This window comes from Anoplolepis gracilipes, chromosome 17 (genome assembly GCF_047496725.1).
Source record: "Anoplolepis gracilipes chromosome 17, ASM4749672v1, whole genome shotgun sequence".
Classification (NCBI taxonomy): Eukaryota; Metazoa; Arthropoda; class Insecta; order Hymenoptera; family Formicidae; genus Anoplolepis; species Anoplolepis gracilipes.
In genome coordinates, this window is record NC_132986.1 from 4289396 (window position 1) to 4298317 (window position 8922).

General features: G+C 31.9%; 1 pseudogene; it reads right to left on the reverse strand.

Annotated features, from left to right (window-relative positions):
• Window positions 1-1010: 1010 nt before the first annotated feature.
• LOC140675340 (uncharacterized) lies at window positions 1011-2886 on the reverse strand (annotated as a pseudogene).
• Window positions 2887-8922: the final 6036 nt, after the last annotated feature.

An 8922-nucleotide genomic window follows, 5' to 3' on the forward strand; every position in this document is an offset into this window, starting at 1 on the left:
TATTCATTCTCAAAATTATTATGTCTCATCATTAATATTTCTTTGTCTTTTCACTTATTAATTTATGCTTTTATATTTAAATTTCCTTTAATTTTCTCTTTTGTCGTATCACATATTTCATATTGACATATCTGCTTTTATTATAGTATCTATATGGAAGATTTAATTAATGTAATTTAATACTGTTATTTTTAATTTATAATTCCTTTCTATCGTGATTCCTTATGGTTTTACTTTAGCATAGGAGACTAGCTCTCTTTTACATATGTATATATATATATATATATATATATATATATATATATATATAGACATATATGTATATAGTAATACTTGTCATACGTTATTTTTTAGATTATTACTTTTTCATCATTTACACTAAGAGAAAGTCTTCCATGTAGATTTACATGTTGATATATAAAATCAGCTTAGTAAATATATTAACTTATATGAATTTGCGTATATATATATATATATATATATATATATATATATATATATATATGAATGCTAGTGTGCGTATACCTTTTGAAATGTACTTTACTAAATAATATTTCTTTTTTTTCTTATTATTTTCCTTTTTATTATAATTATGAAAATGTAAGATTTATAAAGCGTTTGTTAGTATGATTTAATTCTAATATAATTAATTTGCAAGTATTTCTGTTACGATCGCGTAATTTATTTATTGAATATCAATGATTCTGATATTACAGTAATATTTTATTTTCATATATTTTAGTAGAGAGAATTTTAACTTTTATTTAGAAAATTAATATATAGTAGTCTGATTGCAATTTTATGATTTCTTTACTGATAAAGGTCAGTATTATTTTGTTAATACTTCTATATAAGCAAGCAATTTAATAGCTATATAATACTATGCTCGATTAAATATTTTATTATGTTGAATTTGAGAGATAAACGTATATATTTCAACGCATATTTATTAATATTTCTAGCGGTATGTTTATTTTTGAAAAATTTCATTTGAAATTTTTGGCGGAACGTCACACTGGTGAGGGATTCATTGGCTCCAGGGGAGATTGATCTTCTGGCTTTATTTTTTGTTGATTCACGGGTCCTCGTGCTAAGTGAAGTAGATGTGTGAGAGAATTCCATACGGTGCCTAGCAGGTGAAGACTGTATCCGTACACGATGTGAAGGGCGTATCTATGGATTGCTGTGTCAATAGTCAATTTAATGAGTCGTATAATTAGGAATACTCCTAGAATTCCGGCCGTTGCTGATCCGAAGGTTACAAATCCACCCCAAATTCTTGAGACGGTATTCGAAGCTATTTTCTGGAGTGATTCCTCGTCTAGCAGACTAATATATAGAGACTTCTCCGGGTACGAAAGCTTGTCCTGTCATCCCACGGGCTATGAAATTTAGAAGTGCTGGTTTCTCTGCAGGAAACATAATATGATCTCGTAACTTTTCTATATCCTTTTCAGTATATATTCCACTAATTGCTAATGGACTTGGGGTGAGGTATTTCCAACTCAAAGAGGTCATCGGATATAATCGTTGTGGAGGTAATTGTATGACTTGTGGATCAAAGGTGAGCTGGATCCTTGTATCATCTATGCGGTAGAATGTTGGTAGTTCAAAGCTACATTCCTTCTGAGTTCCGAATTTGGTGAGTATCCTTGATTTTGGCGTTAGAAATAGTGAAGCGTTCCTTACTGTTACAGGGAGCTCGGCATAACATTCTTTTGTTCTCCGGATTATGGCATCAACGGGAATACATTTTATTACATGAATTGCTTCTCCTGCAGTGACAGCCATGTATCCTGGTCCTTTCATTAACCGATAGGCGAATTTGTCAGGCTGTAAGGTGGCAAATGATAAGGTGTTAGTTATTACATCTTTTTCCAGCTCGCATTTCTGTTGAATGACATTATGGTAAAGAGACGTCATTTGATGACGTATGTGTTTTTCTACATACGCAAACTTCGAGTTCAATATGCAAAAATATCAAGATTATCAATTGGGATTGTTCCTTTTTCGGCGAAGACTTCTCCCTTTTTAGTTTCCAGTATAAAGAGTTTGGGATGCTCTGTACGAAGAAGCGTGTATCCGCACAATGGCTGTTCTCGCGTTTTTGTCAGGACGAAAGTTATGTCTTGTGTTGTCAGGCTGTATACGATAGGTGATTTTCCTTCACTGGTATCGTCCGTAGTTTTGATAGCAGGTCCTTCATATAGAACGTCGTATTGATGAAAATTACATGAGGAGGTAGGCATCGGTTCCCAATAGGTATATCCATCCTCTGAATCGATGCAAAATCCTTCACTGAGCGTACAAATTGTTCCTGATTTTAGTATTATTTTTCCAGTATTTAGCTTCACGGAGACATAGGCTGATTTCAAAGATATTCTGGCGACAGCTTGCACGACAACGTCGTCCCATGTTCCATAATGGTCGGAATACTGCGTGCCTTTGCATTTTCCATCGTTGCCTACGCTTCCAGCCATGGTGATGCTGTAGGAGGCGGTTTGGTTGACTCGGATGCCGTCGATTAAAACTCTTGCTCCTAGCGAAAGAGTACCATCACGAAACATTCGTTTGCGTGAGTATCCGGTTTCATGTATATAGTCAGCACGTCCGTTATGCACGATGGAAACGTGTGAGTGCATGCCAGTAATATATAGTTCTTGAAATTTCAACCTTACATTGTATTATATACGCATGATTATAGTCAGATAATTGAAGGAGTTGGATATAAGTATCCGTAGAGTTTGATGTTTTATGCGGAAGATTGCATTCTCCCACATCCAACAACGAAACCGATGTGATATTTAAATGTCGCCCTCCGCAATCAAAACCGAGAAGGGCGAGGGAGGTTTGCGCAGTGAATAATAATACTAAATGATACATCATTTCTGTAAGTAAGCAGATACAATTTATTATTTATGCATGTATATTTGTATGAATATAATATATTTTTACTTTATTTTATTTCCATCTCATTTGTTGGTTCATGCATCAATAGTATCTTTACTTCTGTATTATCGCAATCATACAACAACTTTTCTACATTATTTGGATCTAATTCTCTTTCTCTGAGTACGCAACATATCGCTAAATAATGCATGAAGCAAGTAGAACATTCTTTTACGGAAGTATAGGTAATTATGTCATTTCCGCAAATATAACATCTTTCTTCTTGAAAAATACCACTATACATGCCATAGAATTGTATAAGTCCGTACGCTTGAAAATTTTGTTGAATTAATCTGAAGCAAGTGACGCAATATCAATTATCTTCCACTTTAATATACTGAATATTATAATAATGATAAGAGAAAATTCCGGGGCAATGCGTCAGAATATAAGGTGGCTTATATCTGTAAGGTTTAGGTCTACACATTTTATGAATTACAATTGCTACGTAGAAATATATATATATTTATTTTATATGTATTCAAAAGTTATTATTATTATTAACAACGGGTTAATTAAAAACGACCTGACTAGCCAAAATTATTCAATTTATTTACACGACGTTTCGACCATATGGTTGTGGTCCTTTTCAAGTGTAACTATAAAGAAAATAAATACATAACGGATCAAACATTGATATATAGATACAATTTTTACCAGATTTTAGCCAAACAATACAACATAAAGGCGTCATAAAACTAGTCTACTCACACGTAAATTAAGAAAGAGATGAAAAAATCCAATGGGGCATGTTTAAAGGTAGAACATAATGATGGAATAATTAAATATGTCACTTAGTTAAAAACAATGGTTATAAATTTTGAGATGAACACAAACAAGGAGACACGTCATGTCAGCATGAGTTTTTTGAACAAAACTGTGAATATTTAAAAAGAAAAACAGTTCAAACGACCTTTATAATTTTGTCATAAATATTATTTAAATTTTCAGTATCTCTTTGTAGATTAATGGTGGAGTTAAATTTCTTAATAAAAAACATTTCAGCTATTTCTCTTTTCTTAATAAATTTTTCATTGTGTAAAATAACCGGATCATCCCACTCAAAATCATGCCCAAATTCAACTCTGTGTTTGCTAACGACTGATTGATTGGTAGGATGTAATTTTATATTGTTAAGATGTTCTCTAATACGTGTGCGTATATGTCGCTTTGTTTGGCCAATGTAAAGCGCATCGCAATCCTTACACTGTAATTTATAAACCACATCAGTTCTAAAGTCAGTATGTAATCTGTCTTTACCACGCTTAATCAATGTATTAAGTTTATTAGTTATAGTCATAACGACGTTCAAACCAGCGTCACAAACAATACGACGTAAACAAAAGCTAAATTCATTAACATAAGGAATTGAAACATAAGGTCTGCCTCTTTGTAATTCCTTCACCCGGGGTTCAAATTCCAAATTGTTGCGATTTTTTAAAAAATTGACCCTCTTTTTGATGTGTCGTCCAATAAGGTTGTCAGGGAAACAATTATTACGCAAAGTTTTAAAAACGATACACAAATTCTCATTATGGAACCTAGTATCAGAGAGCAACAATGCATGATCAACAAGACTATAAATCGTATTAATTTTATATTTCATGGGGTGATTCGAATAAAAGTTGATATATCTTCCCGACCAAGTGGGTTTCCTGTACCAATTAGTTATGAGTCCATTGTCAGCACGAAAAACAGTAGTATTTAAGAAGCTAATGGACTTATTCTGTTCAATCTCAAACGTAAATTTTAAACGAGGGTGAAAATTATTAAAGGTATCCAACATCTCATCAATGCTTGTGCGTGGAATTATTGCAAATATGTCGTCCACATATCTATAGTAAATTGGGACTTTAAAACTTAACAAATTTAGACAATGAGACTCTAAATCATCCATAACAATGTCCGCTAATATCGGAGATAAAGGAGAGCCCATGGGGCTTCCGAAAATTTGCTCGTAAAACTGTCCATTAAAACTAAAACTTGTCGAATCTAAAATCAATTCCACAACATGAATAAATTGAGCAAGGCTAAAGTTAGTAGCAGAACTGATGCTATTCCATCGCTTTTCAATGGCGGTCAGAACCAATTCTTTAGGGATATTAGTAAATAACGAGCTAACATCCAATGATATCATTACTTGACCGCCCTCAATAATAACGTCCTTGATCTTTTTGGAAAAAGACCATCCGTCGTTTATATGTGAAGCTGGTTTTACAACTGACCTTTGCAGTATATCCTGTATGTAAGTTGATAAATTGTACAAAGCACTGCCAACAGTCGAAACAATGATTCTTAATGGAAAACCAGGCTTATGGGTCTTGGGCAACCCATAGCAACGTGGTAAATTTCCATTAGTACAGTTTAGATGTTTGTAAGTTCTTTCGTCAATGAGCTTGTTGTTGAGCCAAGATTTTAGTAATGAATTTATCTTGTTCATAAGTGGTTTTGTCGGATTTTTATTGATTTTCTTGTAAGTAAATTCATCACTCAACAACGACTCCATTTTTAACAAATAATCAGTCTTGTTCATTACGACTGTGGACTGTCCCTTGTCAGCTTTGGTAACTAATAAATCGTTATTATCAGACAAAAATTTTTTCGAAAGTGAAAAGGCCCGCCCTATATGTCTTTCAATATAACTGACATGACGACGAGAACATAAAAATCTCTGCAGTGTATTCGCAACAGAGATTCTGGTAGTCTCTATAAGATCAGTTGGAATCATGCTAGAACACGCCTCAAAACCTTTAACGACGTTTAATACATAATCAACGCGATCTTTACTGCGTGAAGGATTTATGGGTAGCGCAAAATTGTCACCCAAGCTTAAGAGAGTGGAGACATGTTCGGGAATGGTCTTATCACTAATGTTTACAAACCATTTGGATTTATCAATATTATGAAAAGGATCCTCTTTGAAATCATTTTTTAATTTTAATTTGTCAAACTTATTAATTAAATTATTTTTTATCTTTAAACCGAATGAGAACATCCTTTGTTTGCTACGTTTAAAAAAGTCAAAAACCAAGTCATGTGGTAAACATTCAAAGAGTCCTTTCTCAATATAACAGATCTTTTTTCTAAAAAACATCAAACTAATGTTCAAGTCTTCAATCTCGAAATTTAGAATAGAATGCTGACTTAAATTTAACAACTTTTGAAATTTGTGGTTAACACTACAACTGTGAAACTCAATGTAAGTCTTGAGGTTCTTTATGTGTGTAGGAACGAGATCCAGTCTTCTGCATCGTAATAGGAAAGTCAATTGATGTTTGGAGGTAAAAAACTTCTTTTTGTAGTTGATCCATGAATTCAGTAGAGATATGCAATGGTCGCCATAAAGATCACAGTTTTGTTCAAAAAACTCATGCTGACATGACGTGTCTCCTTGTTTGTGTTCATCTCAAAATTTATAACCATTGTTTTTAACTAAGTGACATATTTAATTATTCCATCATTATGTTCTACCTTTAAACATGCCCCATTGGATTTTTTCATCTCTTTCTTAATTTACGTGTGAGTAGACTAGTTTTATGACGCCTTTATGTTGTATTGTTTGGCTAAAATCTGGTAAAAATTGTATCTATATATCAATGTTTGATCCGTTATGTATTTATTTTCTTTATAGTTACACTTGAAAAGGACCACAACCATATGGTCGAAACGTCGTGTAAATAAATTGAATAATTTTGGCTAGTCAGGTCGTTTTTAATTAACCCGTTGTTTATAATCAAATACTAGCGACTTTAATAACTTATAATTTTATTATTATTAAATTTGGACCAGGCTAGACTCAGGTCGTCAATGTCTCTAAGGAATGGATTCTTTTACTGAAAAGATGATACTTGTATATATATATTTCTTTAATATAAGCACTTATACATAACTCTATTGTTTATTGTTTTATATCTATTCCTTCCTTATATATGTATATATGTATGTATTTGTGTTTTTTTTCGTATTTTCGTATTTTATGTGTTAGGTGTTTATTGTATTTTTTTTTCTCTTCCCTATATTAGTATTATTATCTCGTGATTATATCTAACTGAATCTTTTATATGTACGTGTGTATATGTTTTTCTTTTTCAGTCGTCGATGACTGCTAATATTATAGAATCCTCATAATAGTTAATTGTGCGGTGTAGTTGTTCCATTTCGGTAGTGAATTCGAAATACCGATTGATACAGGGATTACAATGAGCTATAGGTTGAATAGTTCCCATGTGATTTTCGCATGCATAACATTTATTTCTGTAGAATTTTGTGCCATCTACGCACTGATGTCTTTTAGTTTCTTGGTAATATGACTTCACTGCTTCAGGAATTAGTTTAGTATAACATGTGACGCATAAAGTGATATGTACATCATTTATCTTTTGATAGGAGTAAGTTTTGAAACAATGTATGGTATATAATCTTTGAAGAGCTTCTACGGAAGGGTGTGAGGATGATGGTTGTGAGGAATTTGGCTGACTGTGCGATGAATGATGCATTTTGTTGTTTGAATTTGATTAGTAGTATCTAGCTCTGTTTACATGTAATATGAGAGGGTTAGGAAGAGTATTAATTTGTCTTTCATCGCAATACAATAAGAATTCTAAGAACCTCAATAAACATTGATCGTATTGATATACGGGTTTGGCTATGGTGATACCTGTATTACACCGCGCGCAGATTATTTCACGGAAGTGTTCGCCGGAGATCAAGTGACACTATCCACTCATATTGATCTCGATATCGTTGTTGGTAAATGTGATAACACTGAGTACAGTAAGCAAATCCTGACGCGATGTGTCTATACCCAAAAGATTTATAGCACCGCGAGGTTGAAAGTATTTGACATGAATCGAAGCTAGGTTGGAAATTTTCACTTGCTAGAACCCCATGTTTGGACACCCCTAACAACAACCCTCGAACAAAATTTTCATCCCCTTTTTTCGCAATTTATAATAAAACTGAGTCAAATTGTTTATAAATAAATAATCAATTGACATACTAAGAAAATAATTTTAATATATAATTGCATACTAGAGTAATTATTAAAACCCTCTATACACAAAACTAATAACCAATCCAATTGTTAATTAACAATAATTTATAAACAATACCTTATCTTCCTCATCTAAAATTTAGTCAAGTCATTATAATTAGACTCTTTTATAATTACAAAATATTATTTTTCTAACATAAGTTAATCAACAAAGTTACTTGTAAAATCGAATAACATAAAATCTATTAAAGACATGATATTAGAAATTTTTCTTATTTATTTTATCCCACTTGTAAATTAATAATTCCCAATAAATTTCTTTTTATGATCAATTAACAATAGTATTTTATAATAACAATAAAAAATATAAACATTCATTGCAAAATAAATAAATAATTAACAAAAATTTCTAATTTGTCCAAAACTTCGAGGATATGCATTTTAGCCTATTTTACACATTTTAGCCGCCATTTTTAATTTTTTTATTTTTTGACTTAAGGATTCCAAATACCTTTCCTTAAATACCTTTACTACTATTAAACTAAGATTTATACAAAAATTCAACTAAATTGAGACAACTTTAGAATTTTACTATTCAATAAATCACAGTTTTTGCACCTGCAAAAATATAATTTGAAACGATTACTTTATGCAATATCTCTTGACGATCTTATGGGCAAAATTTCGTAAACTTACCCTTAATAGGTTCCGAAATACTTCCATTTGTTTATAAGACGTCAGCTATTTTGTTTTTACTGGTCCATCCTAAGAAGACCGGACCAATTCCATTGTAATAGACTCGAACCGACGATAATCAGTCCCCAATCTCGATTCTCCAAATCACTCCCTATAATAGTTAATTAAATAAATTAATTATAAGAATTATCAAACTCCTTATTAACAAGTTATAATAATACCTAATACTCACTACTGAATAATAGAGATGATATCTTACTTTAAAGCCACCCTATATACATCTC